The following is a 19,458-nucleotide window of genomic DNA, read 5'->3' on the forward strand; positions in this document are numbered from 1 at the left end:
AAAGATGGAAGTTTAGGTTGTTAATTTGAGAACTCCTTTTCTAATACAAGAATTTAAAACGATACTTTCCTTCTAAGCACTTCTTTAGCTGAATCTCACACGTTTGGACATGTTATGTATAATTTTTATCCAATGCAAAACATGTTCTCATTTCACCTTTGAATGATGGACTACTTGAAGAACTTCCCAAATATTTGGGAGATTTTTCTAGCTATCTTTCTGTAATTAGTTCCTAACTGAATTCTATTGTGGTGAAAGAATATGCTTTGTATGATTTGAATGATTTAAGATGTATTGACACTCGTTTTATGGCCCAGAATATGGTTTGTCTTGGTAAATGTTCTGGGTTCCCTTGAGAAGAATGTATATCCCATTGCCATTGGGTGAAATGTTCCATAAATGCCAATTAAGTCAAGTTGGTTGATAGCATTGTTCAGTAAGAGATTAAACCGTGTAAAGTGCTAGCATCTGGTGAACAATTTTTTTAAAAAGATTTTATTTATTTGACAGAGATCACAAGTAGGCAGAGAGGCAGGCAGAGAGAGAGGGGGAGGCAGGCTCCCCGCTGAGCAGAGAGCCCGACGTGGGGCTCGATCCCAAGTCAATGAGATCATGACCTGAGCAGAAGGCAGAGGCTTTAACCCACTGAGCCACCCAGGCGTCCCTAATGTTAGTTACTATCATATGTGTTATCTCATTTGATGGTGATAAGATCCCACTTCACAGATGAAGTTCCAGCCCCCACGAGAGACTTGGTGATAGCGTCATTTGGCGGTGAGTCGCAGGTCTGACCGCTAATCCAAAGCTCTTTCTACCTCAGCTTTGTCTGAAAGATGGATAGAGAGCCACCACCAAGGGGAGAGGGACCACAGGTGAGTGTGTGTGTTTGTGTATTTGCAATAATGAGGGGAAACTTCATTTCACTTGGCGTGAGGGCCAAATCAGCTGTAAGCTTTCTACTTTGTGGGGATTCCCCAGATGGTGGTGTTTCCTATTATTTGAAGTCCTGGACTACACTCCAGATAAAAGCCCCCATTGATAGGATAGCATGTGTGGATGTCTCTTGGGTGACTCTTACCAGACCTCCAAGATTCAGGGAATTGGAAGTGTGCTTACGGTGGAGGGAGGGCAGGGCTCTGGGTTTATGATCTGGTTCGTTTGCTCTCTTCCTCCTCTCCACCCCTCCCTCCTCTCCACCCCCTCCCATCTGCTGTAGTACAGCACATTCAGAAACCCTTCAAGTGTAAAGCTATTTATAATACAGAGTAGGGTCTATTTATGGATAAGGTAACTAACAAGTGTACAACCTCAGGCCACGGGGCTAGCTTGTTGGGTTCAGGCTTGAAGCACTTAACAGCAGGCTCCAAGCAATCCTCTGCTACGATGACCCTTTCTTGCGTTCACACTCTGATTCCATCCCAGGCCTCCTTTGAGGTCTCTTTGCAAGCTGCCTTGGTTTATGGGGAAGCAGGGCATGTTGGGGTGTGTGTTCGGTGTACCGAGCCTATCAAACCCATTTGAAAAGCTGACCCATAAAAGGCCCAGACTTTCACTGAGTCAAGGAAGCCAAGAGAAATTTAGGAATGAAGCATGGTGGCAATACTAGTATTATAGGTTTAAGGTAGAACCACGTTGATTAGCAAGTGTTGATTAGCAAGGTTCTTTTCGGTTTGAATCACTTGTGGCCCAGGGCGTGGAGGGGGCTGTGATTTATAGGCGTCTGTCCATTGTGGTGACTGAATAGTTGGCCCCTGCCAATTGGCATAGACCAACTGTAAATGATAGGGGATGATAAATGGATTTCCCCTCGGGAGCCAGTTTCCATGGCCCCTGCAGTCCGGGTCTCGGGGCATAATTATGTGACCCCGATTGATGCCTTCCATTGGGGCGTGGAGGGACCAGGTTTGCCATCACCATTGGAATCAGCGTCCCAGCACTGTGCACAGAGCAAGAGAAAGGACAGGACTGAGTGAGCAAAGCTATACCCAAGCCTTCCCAGCACGGGATCAAGAGCAACCCCTCTCTTGTCATAGGTTTGTACCTTTCCAAAGCCCCTGATGTATGTCACCCAGCATGCGTCTCAAACAGCCCTCTGGAGTGCATACTCCTGGCCCTAATAGTCCCATTCTCTAGGAGGGGCTCAGGAAGTTTCTCTGAGCTGTGCTTGAGAGAGTCCCCGTGTCCCCAGCGCACCTGTGTCACCAGGAGAGGAGGGAGGATGGGACGGCAGCAGGAGTAGTGGGTCAGGAGTCAGAAAACGTAGATCCCCTTCAAGGCTGTGTTAGTGACGGCCTGTGTGGCCTTGGGTGAGTCGGTTTCACGTGCTGGGAACTGGGCTTTCTCACGTGGAAATGTGGGGCTGGGGCAAGAGAGGTACTTCCTGATCGTGAGCACAGGTGCTAGGCATGGCTGGACCCGCCTGGCTACCTGCCCATTGAACTTGGCACAGATCCACGTGCAATAGGGCTGAGGAGCCTCTGGGGAGGGAATTGCTTCTCACCTGTGCCACGCGACCCTCTTGGGGTCCATACCATCGTGCAGTAAACCTGCAGGTAAAATGAAACCAGTTTTATTTGAAGACTCAGGGACATTTTAAAACGTGGTGACTGAGCACAAACGTATTGTGAAGCAAAAGACAACTTTGTACAAATTTTAAAGAGCAAGAGAAGTTTTAAAGAATTCCTTGTTTAGGGCAGCGGCCCCCCACCCCCACCCCGCCGCGGCTCCCCAGGTCTGGCACCTGGCTCCTTCTCTTCCCTGCCACGTGATGCCTGGGTTGACAAGAGTCCCCGACAACGAGGGAGCCACGCCCACCCAGGGAAGCACTAGCAAACCTTTGACATCCAGGGAGAAGGGGGTGCTTCCCTCAATCTGCCTCCAGCCCCACTGTCCCATGGATCTGCCTCTGAGCAGGGCAGAGGAACTGAGAGAAACCCCTTTTCTAGGACCTTGCACTGCCCTGTGGCCCAAACAGCTTGGCTTTGATATTGCTGTGACAGAAGGGAACAGCGGCCTGCCCACCCCCACTCTGCCAGGGACCACTGTTGGCCTGGTGTCCTGTTTCATGGTGAAGAGTCAGGACCAACTCCAGTGTTTGCAGGAGGTGGAGGTCTGGTGTGGGAAGGCCAGTCATGCTGGGAAAGTCAGGGTACAAGACAGGGCAGATGAGTAGGTACCCTGCTCACAGACCTCACCTGGTTTTGTACTGGCCTTGTTTGTGAGTCCAGCAGATGTCCTTTGGAGACCCCCAGAAAGAGGGGGTAATGTGCAGTTTGTGGAAGGAACAAAGTGGGCTGAGTATGGGGGGAGACTGGCAGGAGACTCAAAGCCACTTTACTCTTCTCGTTCTACCTTTTGTCCACACAGGCACTTGAGGTCTGCAAACTCTGGTTTCATTTGTCCCTCCCCAGGTCCTTAGGGGCTCCTGGCAGTTGTAATGGAGTGTTTTTAAATGTTTCAAAACTCTAATGGAAATCATAATACATCTGTTTTCTGCTTTTTGCATGCCCAGTTGTGGATGTGTTTGATTAATAAATCATGGGGAAATGAATTAATTATTCCTTAATGATCAGTCTCCTTGGCAGACAGCAGATTTCAAGACAAGAGAGATGGGGGGGTGGTAGATAATAATAAAGAAGGGTCTTGATGTTGAGTAGGTTGAGAAGGAACAGATCAGAGGCTCCTTGGGGTTCTTTCCAAGCCCACAGACCTTCCGGGAAAAGGCTGCCTGGTGTAGAGCTGCCAGAGAGACTGGGGGTTCCAGTGGTGTACGGGGAGTGATGGAGGACAGGGGTTGGGGGAGACAGTCCCTGCCCATTCAGGGAGTTAGTAGGTCAAGAGCAAGATTTGGTATGTGTGTGAGTCGCCCGAGGGAGACCCTGATCTTTTTTCTGAGGCTGCTATGCCCGAGGCAGATATTCAAAAACACTGGAAAAAACCCAGGATCCAGAGGCTTCACAGAATACTGCCGTTCAGCCCAGCGGGACTCCAGTTGCGGTTTGCATCAGAGTCCCAGGGAGGACTTTTTGCAACGCAGACAAAATGGGCCCAATCCCCAGAGTTCCTGGTTCAGAAGGTCTGGGGTGAGACCCAATGTCAAAGCAGGTCTCAGGTGCTGCTGCCGCCGGGGGTCCCAGGACCCCACTTTGAGAAATGCTCTCCCCCGACTTGCTCTCTCTTCCACGGCTCTTCTTTCCTGTCACCTTCCTCACCCCAGCCTTTCTCCCACTGTCTCACTCCCTCCAGGCCTCTCCCCTCTTCCCCTGGACTCTTCTCCTGCCTCCTCCCTCCTTTGGTCCTACACCAGCACCCCGCAGCCTCCCCCACCCGACTTTCTTCCTGAGCCGTGGGGAACTTGAGTCTCTTGAAAACCAAAATGGGTGCGAGGCCAGAGGAACAACCAGTCCATCCCCCTGGCTAGTAAGGGACACTAGTCATAGGTGACTGGGGACAGGATGGGCTGGCCAGGACACGAAGTTCCCCACAGCTGATAGAGCTGCCTGGGGCTGGCACAGCCTGGGGCCAGGACACTGTGCGATGGGGCAAGGTCTGCTCTCCAGTACCCACGGGAGATGGAGGAGATGGGGACAACTGGGGACAACTGGAGGGGAGCCTCCAGTATCAGGGATCTTCCCCGTGACAGTTCTCAGACTTGAGCACAGGTGCATCAGAATCCCCCTGGGAGGGCTTGGTGAACGTGGTTGCTCTCACTCTGTAGGTCTGGAACAGGAACCCCTGGCTCGAGGCAGGTGAACTGGGATGAGGTCGTCCCCCAACCAGGGCCGGACACTTTGCTCTTCTCACAATTTCCCAGGCGATGCGGACCCTACTAGTCCCAGGGCTGCACTTGGAGAATGGCTGTGTCATCGTCATCCCAGGTGGCCGTGGAGACGTGGGCCTGGCATCCCAGACCATGAGAGGCACTGAGCAGGGACCAGAGCTCAGACGCTGGTGGGCTCTTGTCAGGGAGGTAGATGTGCTCTTGGGAACTGGGGCCCCGAGTCTGATATGGATGGGGGCCCGGAGGGCCGGCCAGAAAGGCGGACTCAGGATGAGAGGACATCGGGCTGAGGCTGTGTGTGCTGAGCACGTGACCCTGGGTATACCCTCCAGAGGGCCTCTGCCCTAGGCCTTGGGCTAGAATGGAAGCTGGTGAAAAGGAAAATGGCCGCCTAGTGGCTGGTGCTAACATGGGAGCAGTCGGCTTGGAGAAGGAGGAGAAGCAAGGAAGCAGAGACACAGAGATGCTTGTCACCTGGGTGCTTGTATTTGGGGAGCAGCCTGAGGCCCAAGGTGCATCCAAGCTGCTAAGCCTGTGGGACTCTGTACTCACACAACCCAAGTCTACACCAGATGCTTCCAAGTGATAAGACATGGTTCCCGACATCACACACGGCCTCCCCTCTTCCCTGGCCCTCCCCCAACCTTGCCTCAGCTGTCTTACGACGGGTTTTTCTCAAGAACAAGCAGAGGTTAAAGCAGAACGAGCCAGCATACGTATAATTATCATCTGTTACCAGGCTGAGGCTGCTTGTCTAAGGTTCTCGAATCATCAGGAGTCCAAAATGGACAGCTCTGCGTCTTGATTTCTACCAAGGAGAAGTGAGGCTCTCAAAGGTATATGCCCATTTGGGAGGATGTGGGATTCTCCAAAGGCCAGTGCCGCATCTCCTTTGATCCTTGTGACTAGGATGTCATTATCATTAAGGCCTCACAGGTGAGGATGACCTAGAAGGTCACTCAGCCCATCGGCAGCTGAGCCAACTGAGTCCAGGTCATGGAAAAAGCCCAGCTGCCTTCAGGGGACAGACAGAAGGAGGGGCCACGGAGATGGTTCTGGAGAGCCTTGCAGGAGAACTTTTGGGAAGATGAGCCCAGCTCCAGGTGGCCCCTGGGGACAGACAAGAGGAGGGGCCACAGAGATGGTTCTGGAGAGCCCTGCAGGAGATCTTTTGGGAAGATGAGCTCAGCTCCAGGTGGCCTCGCCCACTAAAACTCGGCTCCTCCTGCTTCCTCCTCCCTCTCTGCCCAACCTTGCCCTGCGGGATGGGCACTCAGAGCTCTGGCATCTGAGGAGACATGGAGCAGGATGGAGGCCTGGGAGGTCGGGATCACATTCCTGGGCACGCAGAACAATCATGTCGAGGCCCCAGGCGTAATGGCTCATGACTCACACTCACACGAGTGTGTCTCACCTCCTCCGGCCACTGCCCAGCTGGCTTGCCTGCTTGCTTGCTTGCCCTGCCCAAGGCTCAGCAGGGCCCTGGGGAAGCCAGTCAGAGGTTTACGGAGGGGGAAGAGGGCTTGACTGGCAGTCCAGACCCCTGGACGCCAGGGCTCCTGTCCCACATCAGTAACATGGGACCCTTCTTTCTATGCTAATGTTCACGCCTCAAGGAAGAGGAAGGTTTCCTCACGGTGTTGGAACCGCCAAGAGGTGTCCAGTTCGGAAAAGTCAATAGTATTACACGTGCGGGTGGTCAAGAAGCCTTCTGGAGTAGGAGGGGGATCTTCCTTCTTCATGGCTTATCTGGAATGTTTGTCCATGATATCTGTCCAGTTTCTGAGCCCAGCCTAAGCTCTGAGAGGCCGGGATGGAGGCTGAGCAGGAAACTTCCGGAAGATTCCATGGTGTCAGCATAGGCTCCGTCTTGTCTCCATCCACTGGTCTCTGTGTGGTCCTTTCAAGGAGGTGCTGTGCCCAGCATTGAGTTCCAGGACTTGCACGAAAGCAGGTTCAGCTCTTGAGACGATGCTGTAAAGCTGGGACTTTGAGAATTCCTAGAGACCATGTAGGTTCAGAAATACGTCGTGTCATGGTGAAGCCAGAGGCCAAATCTACTTCTATATCTAGAGAACTACCTAGCACCCCAGAACATCTGAGGCAGCTTATAGAGAACACTTAAACTTTTTTTTTTTGAGGTTAAATATAAATAAAAAGTACAAAATTAGACCAGGGGAAATATAAGTTATCGAGGCAGGCCAAGCACTGGGGACAAGTGCAGGCACGTCTGCTTAGCCTCTGGAAGCAAGCTGAAAGGTGACCGTCACAGGTAACCAGGGCTGGGCTGCGTCTGACTGGATGCAGTCGAGCTAAGATAAACATAGGGTCCCGCTCGTGGGATCAAGAAGTGCATAACACGTGGACAGCACACAGGAGCTCACTCACCTCCAGAAAACCACCCGGAGGAGGGCTTCCATTGACTAAAAGCTCGATAGGAGCCGCAGGCAGTGTGGCCGTGCAAACGGGCGGGGCCGCACGAATCATAAATAGTGTCCAGCCCCGAGGAGGGCAGCGGCCGGCCCACGGCTTCCCTTGTGCTTTGCTTTTGCAACTAGCATGTTGCAGTACGCCCTGTGGGCACTCCAGACCGCACCGAGAGATGGGTGAGGCAGAGCCCTGCAGGGACTCGCATGGCCTGTCCCCAGAGCCAGAGAGGGAAAGCAGCAATAACACACCATGGTGCGTGCCTGCAGGAGACCCCATTTGGACTTCCCCAACTGTTAGTCTTTAATGGGACATTGACAAGAGGAGCAGCAGGGGACGGGACTTCTCGGGCATCGAAGTCCCCGACAAGCTTGCTTCCATCAGAATGCCCAGGGCAAGGACTTCTCAGGCTGTCCTAGAGCAGCTGGAATGGTGCAGGGATGGTGCAGGGGCGCTGGGCCCTTGACGGAGACCGGAACCTTCCAGAAGCCCGGCCTTCCTGCCACTCGTGGGCATCCTAGCGGGTGCTTTGGAAGCCTCTGCCTCACAGCCTCTGCTTCCTCCTGGATACGAGAAAAGGATGTGTGGCCAAGAGAGGCATCTTCCCGCTTTGATGCTCCTCCATCCAACGGGATCTGCGATGAATAAATGAGGATGGAATGGGTCAGCCCGAGATTTGAATATGGCATTTAAAACCTGTATGCGCTGCTTGGAGCCCATGGGACTTCGGTGTGAATTCTAGCCCTATCTCTCTCTCTCTCTCTTTTTTTTAATTTATTTGACAGACAGAGGTCACAAGTAGGCAGAGAGGCAGGCAGAGAGAGAGGAGGAAGCAGGCTCCCTGCTGAGAAGAGAGCCCGAAGCGGGGCTTGATCCCAGGACCCTGGGATCGTGACCTGAGCCGAAGGCAGAGGCTCAACCCACCGAGCCACCCAGGCGCCCCTAGCCCTATCTCTTGATAGCACTGTCTTTTTGGGCTAGTTGTGAACTGCTCTGAGACTCAGTTTGCTCCATCTATGAAATGGGCGCTTGAATCCCTGAGGCGTGAGCATCGCATCAGTGATTGGCCGGTAAATTCCGAGACACGCATCCCTCTCCTCACCCTTCCCTGCAGGCAGAGCTAACAGCTGTCCCGGGGCTCCGGATGTCCACCCCCACGTCCACCTGGAGTGGACAGACTCCATCTCCTCTGACTCCTAGCCTCCCCTTACCATCCTGCTCGATGTTCTGGATCCCCATCTCTGAGAGAAATCTTACTGCCGGCCAGGGAGGCCAGCACAGCCTTACTCCTGTCATATCTGCCCCAGATACACTGAAGATGGATCTGCGCTGGTCCCTTCGTACATCTCAGCCGCCACTGGTCCCATTTTGTCCCCACCATGTAGTGGCAAAAGCTCGTGGCCAAGTCCAATCAACTCTCCTCAGGCTACAGCCATCTTGACGGGTCTCAGGCATTCCACGGTCAGTCTCCTACTCTTGGCAACCTGTCATCCTTCATTCTTCCTGTCACTGGCAAGGTGTCACTCTCTTATTACTACTGGGAACTACTCTGTGGGCTTCCCAACCCGCCTTCCTTCTCCCGCTCCCCCCAAAACGGGCATGGCTCGGGGTTCTGAGTTTGGCTCCTGTGGGAAGTAACCATGGCCAGGTCAGAGGTCAGCAGGCCATTCTGTAAGATGCTGGAGAGGAAAGACTAGGCATTGCAGGCTATATGGCCTTTGCTGGAATGACTGGGCTCTGTCATCACAGCACACGAGTGACTGTGCCTGGCTGTGTTGCAGGGCAGCTCAGCTTACAAAGAGGGAGAAGGGCCAGATTTGGCTGGAAGCTGGCGTGTGCCCTCCCCAACCTGGTGGAAAGTGTATGGACCATATGGGCAGGTAGACCCTGTTTCACAATCCGCGTGCCCCCCTCACTGGTTCCATTATGTCGGACAAGTTACTTAGACTCTGTGGCCATTGATATCCTCATCTGTAAGGGGGATTAATCATTGATAATTGATAATCAGTGTCAATTGATAATAATCCTGATGCTTTCGGTGGTGCTGTTGGTGGGGGCGTGGGGTCCCGTGTGGTGCCTCCTTCAGAGAAGCTTGGGCTCTGGTCCTCCTCCTCTCCTTCTAGTCCCCACTCCCCCACGCCCTGTTTTCCTCCCCTTTTTACAGACTGTCCCCACAGTCTGTACAGTCCCAGCCACACTCCGTCTCCCACCCCTGCCTCCACCTCCATCCCTGATCTCCCTTCTGAGTTTAAAATCTGCACATTCCACGCCAACTGGACAGTCTGCTTCAACCCCTGCATGTGTGCAAAGGAAGACGCATCATCACAATCATGTGCAAACCTGTGCTGACCCCCGACCTCCCTCACCCCCTCCCCGGCACTCATGGCAGGGCTCTCTCAAACCTCTGACAACTCTCTCGACTGCAGGAGACCAGGAGGGACCGTCTGCTTGTGCTGTCTCTGTCTCCTCTGCTTTCCATGGCCCTCCGTTCCTGTCCCTGTCCCTGTCTCCCTACCCTCCTGCTGAGCTTCCCGAATGGTCTCCCCGCCTGCCCCACCCCCGCACCTGCTACCACAGGCAGAGCCCGACCACGTCCCTCTGCAGTCCCTGAAGTCTCCTCCCCGATTTCCAAACATCTCAGTGCTCATCTTGCTTCCAGTGTCCGCCGGTGAACACCCCCCCGACCCAGTCGCAGGTGCCCACCTGCTCTTTCCAGAATATTCTTTCGTCTGTTTTCTTTTGTCAGTCCTTCCCTCCCGCTCTCCCCAGTGCCATCTCTGCCTGTCACGTTCCTTCCTGCACTTTGGGACCCAGGCCAGATGTCTGAAGCCACACGCGGCCCCCCTCCCCTCCCCATCAGTAGGATCTCTTCTTCCTCCACTGGGCCCTGAGAGCCCAGTGCGATTCGGCGCTTATCTCCGGCGCACATTTTCCGTGTACTTTCCCGGAGTGTTGTGTACTTGCTTTATCGCTCCCTCTAGATTAAACGTTCCTCTAGGGATTCGAGAAATGCTGGGCCCTCCACATAGCCCCAGCACCGCGTCTGCACGTGGCCTGGCTCAGCCGAGCTGGCGTGCTTACCCTGAGCTGACCTGCTAAGCCCACCGGCCCCTCTGTGGGCACAGGGGATGTCTGCACGTGGGGAGAAAGTCGATGGTGAGAAACAGGTTTCACTTTCCCGGGCTTGGGGGTGTGAGCCTTCTCTGCCTTTGGGACTTTGTTCGCTGCAGAAGGGGTGAAATGGGTGTGTGTTTCTGTGAGTGTGTATTTCTGGTAGGGGCGTGACAAGTGTGAGGATGTGTGTGTGCGTGTGTGTCCATGTGTGTGTTTGGGAGGGGGCTGTAGCCAGACACCCTCTAGTAAAAGGATCAGAGTCCTCACCTGACTTTGCCTGGAGGCTTATCTCTATCTACAAGAAAGGCCCCACAGGGGGAACAAAGAGCAAACAGATCTTGCGAAAATATAGTGACCGAGTGATAAAATCAGATGGTGGGTTGTCTCGCTTGGTACACAAGGCACTCATTCTGAAACTCCTGGGGAGGGGCCTGACCCAAGTTCTGTACCTGACCTCATGCCAGGGATGCTACCCACTTAACTTGGGGAGGGGCGGGGGTGTTCTAGCAAACTCACCGTCCTGAGAATGAAGGATGAGCTTGGAAGGATAGGTTCAGGCCCTGCATTAAGGGGAGTGGGGGTCCATGCTCTTTCTTTTGACTCCGCTCCGAGAATGGGAGAACTGGCAGAGCCAGTTAAAGCTGCCCACAAATCATAGATGTGGTTGGAGATACGCCCAGGCCAAAGGTCATAAAATGTAAGGGGACCGAGACGAGTCATTTTCAGAAATACAGGTGAGGATCAGAAGTTGTGTTCACAGGAAGCCTTCCGTGAAAGTTCAGATGACCAAACTGCGGGAAACCCCACTATTCTGGGAGGGTATGTGTGTGTCGTGGGCTGGGTAGGGCTGCTGGATTCCTACCTGCTTGCCATCTCCCACCCCAGCCGCTGAGGGGCCCTTCCCAGAGCCTGGCTAGAACCTTCCGAGGAGACCAAATCTCCTGCTCTACAGAGAAGTAAGGTGACTTGCCCAAGGTCATCTGGGGGTGGTGGGGAGCCCCCCCAAAAGGTGGGTAGGTCCCAGCCCACACTGATTTGTTACTCTGGGTCAGACTCAGGCATTGCAGGAGACAGAGGGACTCAGGGAGGCTGGCTCTGAGAGTCCCATTGAACATAGAGTTTGGGAACTAGAAAAATGAAAATGACATTTGCATGACTGTATTTAGCAGAGAAGACAGTGGATCTCGAGCTTCTGAAGCCCCCCTTGGACAAAACGCTGGGTTCTGGGGGGAGCCTCCTTTCTCTCACACCTACTGAAAATTTTTAATGCCCTACCCTGTATTAAGATGTGATCATAACGCTTTAAGGATATCTGTCTTGGAGGAAGGTCTTACCCCTCTGCAAGGCGCCAACCACCTGCACCGTGAGACAGTGTCGGTGGAGTGTCCCTTGTCTCATTTAATTGTCAGTCTTGGATTCCGTACACACATTAACCCACTTGATCTGTGCAACATCTTTACGAGGTAGGAGCTAATCTGATCATCATCTCTGAAGTAGGTGAAGTAGATGGTCATTAGCACGATCTCCATTTTACAGGTTTGGAAAGTAGGGCACGGGGATGGGAGGTAGCTCACTCCGGGGCGCATAGTTAGCAAGGAACAAAGCTGGATTCAAACCAGTCTGGGTCTTGGCCCATGCTCGTCGCCATTGGGCTATTGAACTTCTTTCTATTCAGTGAGAGAAGGATATAAAGGCCAAGAAGCCTCACACGAGGGACCCCCTGTTGTTTGGGTAAGTGGCTTAGCTCCCCGAGCTTGACCTGGTCATCATCACCCTCGTGACCATCATCTTATCATCACCATCATCCGTGCCATGGCCAGAGTAGTCTTTTGGAAACATAGATCCAGAACCTTGGTAAGCTCTCACCCTTGCTTAGGTCTCTTTAATAACTTCTTACTGTTCTGTCTTCTTACTGTCCTGCCCCAGGACCTTTGCTCAAGCCATTGCCTCTTCCTGAAAGACTCCACTTTCTGGGTCAGCTTCTCAGTTGACTGTTCCCAGGAAGTGATGGTCCTCTGCTTCCTAGTCCTCACCTGACTCTTCTCGTGCCTCCATGAGTGAGACTATTTGATTACTCTCTGTGTCTCACTAGACGGGAAATCCCTTGAAGATAGAGACCTGTGCACCTTACCCTTCACCGCATCCCTAGTGCCTTGCCTGGTGCCTGATGTGCCTTTGGAATGAGCCAATAAATTAGGTGTTCCTTCTTGATTTGAGGTATAAGCCTTCACCACCAGTTTCAGGTGCACCAAGTACCAAGTACTCTCAGTGGGGACTCTGGGTCAGTTTACGCATCCTCTATTATCTGTTTGGTAAGGACACGTGACCTTTGTAAAAACCACATTGTGTGCCAAGAGCCTTCTCCTGCCATTCCTTCTTTTTTGGCCATGGCAACAACAAAGGCAGGTACTATTATCCCTGTTTCACAGATGAGAAGACTGAGGCTTGGAGCAGGTTGCAATCCGGCCAGTGTCACCCAGTGAACCAGTGGTGCCACTTGGAGCAGGACCCAGGCCCTCAGACTTCCCAACGCCTTTCCTTTCATCTGCCGGGACCAGATTTTACCCCCCACCTCCAGAAACCTCGTCAAACTGCTGCTCCGATCTCTTCATTCCAAGGGTCAGATGGAATCCCCCAGAAGAGACACGGGGATCACTACCTCCTCCTTCCAACCCAGCCATGACCTTTATCCTCTCAGCCAGTGCTGGAAAGGGAGTGCCCGGCTCTGCCAGGTTCCTGGCCACCATGGGGGAGGGGGGAGGAGATGACAATCGTCAGCCCCTGCGGGGCTCCGGTCTCAGTCTCCTGGGGAGAGCTGCTCATAATGCAGGGCTGTGGGGCCCAGATCAGCTCTATCCTGGGTGCTTCATGTCCCTGTGAAAAATCTTACAATTATCTGTGTCCTCGGGTGCATGCAGTCAACCAAGCTGCTGGCCTGGCTGGGAGGGGCAGCGGGCCGAGGGAAAGGTCCGCCATGGTCTCCTGACTTCATGGTCTTTTGACTCCTAGGCCGGCCGTGGCTGGGGTGCTGAGGAGGGGGGTGGTGGCGTGCAGTGTGTGTGAGGAGGGTGGGGTGGGGGCAGTGCTGGAGAGGAGTCAGGTGGCACTGGGAGGGGATGTGGAGGCAGGTCGCCCCTTTGTGGTGCACGTCCCCTCCGCAGGTGCAGGGAGGAAGCAAGGGAGAAGGGCTGCTCTGGACGGTTCTCCGCCACAGTCTCGCCTGCACGACCTCCCTCCTCGCAAGGGCACAGCCCACCATCGGGGAGCTGTCCATCCTCTCCCAGGGCTCAAGTCTTCCCCCTCACTCCCGAGCGGGATTCTTGCCAACAGAGAATCAGGATGGGCTCCTTTCTCCCCACGTTCTGAGCGGAACGGGCAACTTCCCGTTCTGCCTGGCAGGACAACTCCTGGCATACTGGACGTGGAGGGGGCCGTGGAGACCCTCTTTCTAGTCTCCATAAGTTTGAAGGGCCCCCGGGGAGGGGACACCTGTGGCCAGCACAGGTGCAGCCGAAACCCAGATGGACAGAACCCCCACTCCACCGGGCAGGCCTCGGGGCACTCACCTCGTCCCCGCTGGGGCGCTCCGTGTGGGAGTGGCAGCGTGTCCCCGCGCCTCCGACAGCCCAGGTACAGAGTCAGGTAGCCGTTGAGGTAGCCTGTAGAGCCCGTGTCCCTCCTCCTCTGCCACGGCCAAACTACAAGCTCAGTTTCTCAAGAGGTTCCTCGATGTTGAAGGAGTACCAGCTGATCCAGAACACGAGGCTGAAAGCCAGGATCAGCGCCCCTGTGTAGACCAAAAAGTCCCAGTAGTCGAGGGAGGCGAAGATACCCAGCAGCAGAAGGACCAGACCCACCGCGTCGAGCAGGAGGGCCAGGACAAGGAGGAAGGCACAGCGCCCGGGGTTGCATCTTGCCCATCGCCTCCCCAGGAGCATTGCCCGGGAGCTGCAGGAGGAGCCCCGCTGCACTCCCAGGGCTGATTTGCATGGGCGGGCTGTGGTTCTGCCTCCCGCTGCCCTCGCTGGCTGGCTCGTGGCTGGGTGTGAGCGAACGAGGGAGCCGTCAGGCTGTCTGGATACACAAGGAAGTCCACGTGGGTCTGCCCTTATGAGCCCTGCGGCCCTGGGGCAGGGTGTTCCTTAACTGCTTCATGACTCAGGAATGGTCGACCCAAACAGCCTGACATCACTGGTAATGGGACTGGTCATGGCTGGGCCCACTTAGTTACGACGTGGCAGGGGAGGAGTCGGGCGCCCCCCAAGGGATTTTCGGTGCCATCGAGGGGCGGTCTGGTACCTTGTCCTCGGACTCCCGAGTCCTGGGCACGTCCCTGTAGGTTTCTCCATCTCCTGGGCTGGGGTGGGGTTTTCGTCCCCCTCACTGCTCTGCCCAGCTCTTCCTGGTGCAGAAGGGAGGTTTTAAAGTAAAGAATAGGGAAGGGAGTTTGTTGACATAAATAGATTTTGAAATTGTGCCATGAGAATTGGTCAATGTTAGAGACTGAACAGGCAGCTGGGGCAGGTGGGGTCTTGCGGATTTTTGCACTCTGAAGTCCCGGGGACCCAGTTTCCTGCACGGGGTGGTTCACCCCAGAGATTAAAGTATCTGAGAAGACAGACTCGGGGAGAAGGGGTTTGGCGCTCTGGCCTCTGGCTGCGGAGGACTGGGCGTGGACCGACAGCCTACTTACTTCAGGCACAAGTCAAGGAAGGTCTACCTGGTTCTCTTCTCTTTTCCAGACCCTCGGCCTTGACGTCTGCCTCGTGTCTCAGGGACTCTGCTCACATCCCTGAGGGCTTATGTATACCACGGTGGTCTTGTCCCTGTGGCCACTCACAGGGTATGTCCCCAGTTCGCTGTGGGATCTTGACCTGCGCACCGAGCCTCTCTGGGACTCAGTTTCCCCACACAAGTGAGAGGAGCAGTTTCCACTCTTTCACCTTTCCGGGTAGGTGAGAATAAACAAGTGGCTCCAACTTTGTTTCCTAGTGCAAAATAGAGGCCAGAATGGGTGAGAGCATTATGTGTAATAGGTTTTACTTATTTGTTAGAGAGAGAGAGAGAGAGAGAGAGAGAGCATGTGAGTGGGGGGTGGGGGGAGGGAGAGGGAGAATTCTCAATCAGACTCCACGTTCAGCGCAGATCCCGATGAAGGGCTCGATCCCATGATCCTGAGATCATGACCTGAGCCAAAACCAAGAGTCGGATGCTCCATGGACTGAGTCACCCAGGTGCCCATGTGTTATAGACTTCAGGATCTGAAATACCCAGAGACTTGACTCAAGCCAAGGAGCCATTCTGGAACATCGCCAAGTGAGAAGCAGCCGAGGCCAGTGTCCCAGACAGTGTTGGCTTCCTTTCCTGGGTATATCCTCCGAAGCAGTTAGCTATCGATACAGGAGCACCTGCCAGTGCTGGAGAAGCTAACACCCCCCCTCCCCCTCCATCCCCTGCCGCCTGCTTTGATGAAAAGAGCGTCTGGGAAGAAGAGCTGGTGGACAGCCGTGGCCCCACAGTGGCTGTGTAGTGCTGGGGGGAGGGTGGCGGGACGTGTCCAGGCCTGACTGCCAGCGGGCTCCCCAGTGCCTTTGCAGAGTGCTGCGTGCCTGTGAACAATCTGACTGGGAAACTCGGAGCGGTTGGTCACCGCACTCCCCTCCGACGTCAGAGGACAGGTCCAAGAGAAGCCAGGCCGGCCTCACTTGGCCCGGACCCCACTCTGCATCCCAGAAAAACACGTGTTCTTTGGGTACTAGGCCTCCTTTTTATTTCTACTATTTTCACATGCACATGCGCACACACACACACACACACACGTGTGTGCACATGCTTCCAGCTGAAGAAACTCCGACACATTCACCAGCAAAAGGGACGAAATCCAAACCACTCACACCTTCGGATCCAGAGCTCCTCACCACCCACTTGGCTCTCATCCTCCAGAGCCACAAATACCCCTTTCCTGTCTTCTGGAAACGGGCCACATTGCACACCCAGTTCTGCAGCCTGCCTTCTCTCCTTGCACCGTGTGGCCGTTCTTCCGTGGGGTGAACGTGGGCCCCGGAAGAACCCTGATGCCCCCCAGCCCATGGTCCCTCCTGCTCCTGTTTCCCAGTGCCCCATTTCCTGCGCGTGAGGCCCTCTGATGTTTACACAGCTGGGATAGACGCGGGGGGGGGGTGGGTGGAAAGCCAGGTGAGACCAGAGCCCTGGAGTGGGACCACTGGAAAAGGGGGTGGGGACGGGAGGAGCCGGCAGGGCGTGGCTGGCCGAGGGGACACAGAGAGTGCCAGGGAGAGCCCAGGCCAGGGGCAGGTGGTGAGCAGGAACCCTCAGTTGACTGGACACGGCACAGCTTGGGGGGCTCAGTTGCAACAAGGACACCAGCCCCTTCTTCTCCCACACAGAGCTTTCCTGACCTCTCCCCTCATCAGCGGGGAGCAGCCACTGTGGGGAATCACCTTGTGGCATTCCTGGGGCTGCTCCGACAGAGAACCCCAAACTGGGAGCTCCAGCCCCAGAAACGGTGGCCAGAAGTCTGAGATCTTGGTGAGATCAGGGTGGGTTCTTTCTGAGGGTTGGGAGGGAGACTCCATTCCTTGCCCTCCCGCTTGCTTCTGGAGGGGTTTCCTGGCAATTTCGGGAATCCCTTGCCTGGTAGGTACATTGCCTTCCCTTTCGAGCATCACTCTCCTGTGTGCCTATCTCTGTGTCCAAATGTCCCCTTTCTGTAAGGGCCCCAATTATATAGGATGAAGGGTGCATTCTACTGCAGTTTGTCCCCCCTTTAGCTAATTGCATCAGTGACAACCCTGTTTTCAAACTAGGTCACATTCTGGGGTATTAGGGGTTAGGATGTCAACACAGGAATTCAGGCGGGACATAATTCAATCATTGACAATAGCTAATAAGCTTGTTTATTTGTTTTTGGACATCCCTTGACTTTAGCTGTAGTGTAGATAACAACTGAGACTTGAAAACAGGGCTTTCCGGAACGGACATAATTACAAAGTCGGCACCCTATTAGCGGTGGCCCACCATGCCGCCAGGCAACCTTAAGGAAAGAGATGGTCCTGACTATTCCTATGTCATTGGGAGAGAAGCTGAGGAGGCCCTGCTAGGCTCTGGCTGGCTGCCCCCCTTGTCCACTAAAGCAAGGAGCTCGTCCTCCGCAATTGGGTAACCCTGAGTGACCCCAACACCCTTAGAAGCCTCAACCAAAGAGGGATTTAGATTAGACCAGTGCGACTCTGTGTCAGGCAGCTGGGGATAGGACCTGGTACAGAACCTGACACCACGGAGCTAACAGTCGAAGGGGGGAGTCATGATGAATAATAATTAAAGAATACATAAGTGCTTTAATGTCTGGAGGTGATACCGACAATGGAAAGAATTACAAGAACATGGGTTAACACTCGGCTAAGTGTTGGACTTTTGGTCTTGGCTCAGGTCACGATCTCAGCGTCTTGAGATCAAGCCCCGTATGGCGCTCCATGCTCTGTGGGGAGTCTGCTTCTCTCCGTCTCCTTGGCCCCTCCCCCCCAAAATAAAATAAATAAAATCTTAACAAGAATTACAAAGATGGGGAAACGTAGGACAGCTGGCATGTGTGATGCCTTCCAAACCATGAGCACAGTGTGGAGGGCACAGCTGGAAACCCAGCCCCTTGGTGCCTCTACTTCTAAGACTTCTCATGCTGCCAGGGCTGCCGCTGCCCCTGGGGCTTAGAGGGGTGAGTCTTCCTGCTGCTGCCTCACAGATTGGCTTCATCTTGGCGGCTGGCATCTTGTCACTCCCATGGAAAGCCACCATCTGTCATCTGCCTGTGATGTCACCAGGATGACAGACAGTGTCTCTGTGACCTGGATTCTAAAGGGCGGTCTGAGATCGAGAGACCGGGGACAGGCTAGCCAGGTGCTCAGCTGACCCAGAGTCACAGTTCCCGGGCCCAACTCTGTGACTGACCAAGGCCCAGTCACCGGCTGAGCTGTCAGGGCTCGGATGTTGGGCGGGTGTAGCCTCACACCAGCCTGTGCTACTCACCAGCTGTGTGACCTTGGGCAAGTCACTTGCCCTCTCTGTGCCTTCATCTCCTCATTGCAAAATAATCCCTATTTCTCAGGGTTACTGGAAAGATTGCATGAGTTTGTAGATGTAAAGAGCTTAGCACCAGCACACTGTAACAGGAAGTGTTACTGTTGTGGTTGTCACTGGTGTCCTTACGTTCTTTCTGCCCTGATGCATTCGTGGGGGAAACCCCAGATTGGAAGGGATCCACATCGACCCTCTTCACGAGCATCTCTTCCTTTTATCGATCTTGGCTTCGCCTGGTTGCAGCTCCCTGCCCTCCTGAGTCCCCTGACACCCACTGAGTCCAGTGTGGACATGCCGAGCCCTTTCTCCAGCTTTGATGGGCACAGAGCCAGCGGTGGTGGGTCCCTTCTTCTCATGAAATGCCCTTCCAGTCCCCAGACTCTCATCTTTATCTGCACCGTTCTCAATTCTGTCGACTTCTCCTACTCCCAGAATCCGGTATCTATCATTCATGCACCATGTCCAGGATTTGGCCACAGCTGGGGTCTGCTTCTATTATAGATTATGTTAATTTGTTAATGTGTTGTTACAGCAACTTGTTGAATTTTTTGGATTCTTTTTTTTTTTTTAACTTCAATTCATTACTGTCAGCCTCAGTAGGAAACTGTCACTCACAACAGACAGAAGGTATTCTAGAATGCATACACTGAAAACAAAACAATGTAATTAAACTAGACCAGAGATCCTCAAACATTTTAGACTTTGTGGGCCATAAGGTCTCTGTTACAACCACTCAGTTCTGCCGTCGTAGCAGAAGAGCCATAAACAATATATAAATGAATGGTGGGGCTGTGTTCTAATAAAACTTTATTTACAAAACGAGGCAGTGGGTCAAACTTATCAACTCCTGCACAACTGAGGTTGCTGAAACCGGACACCTGTACTTTTTTTGGTCAGATTAAGTCCTGAGAGTCACATGTTTTAGAGGGGATAAATGCAGTGTTTTCTCAGGCTGGAGCCTAGGGTCAGTGTTTTCAGAACTATATTCCCGCTTGCCTTCGGCGTGTCTGACACTACTCACAGCTCTTCATTCTTCCTCTGTT

The 19,458-nt window shown here is 53.8% G+C and overlaps 1 long non-coding RNA gene across 1 annotated transcript in view; it reads left to right on the forward strand.

The window, feature by feature from the left end:
* Positions 1–692: 692 nt before the first annotated feature.
* Positions 693–19,458, forward strand: part of LOC116578235 — a 28,687-nt gene continuing 9,921 nt past the window's right edge. The window contains exon 1 of the long non-coding RNA XR_004280785.1: positions 693–872. This is a non-coding gene — a long non-coding RNA (uncharacterized LOC116578235). The remainder of the gene's footprint in view (positions 873–19,458) is intronic.

This window comes from Mustela erminea, chromosome 18 (assembly GCF_009829155.1).
Source record: "Mustela erminea isolate mMusErm1 chromosome 18, mMusErm1.Pri, whole genome shotgun sequence".
Classification (NCBI taxonomy): domain Eukaryota; kingdom Metazoa; phylum Chordata; class Mammalia; order Carnivora; family Mustelidae; genus Mustela; species Mustela erminea.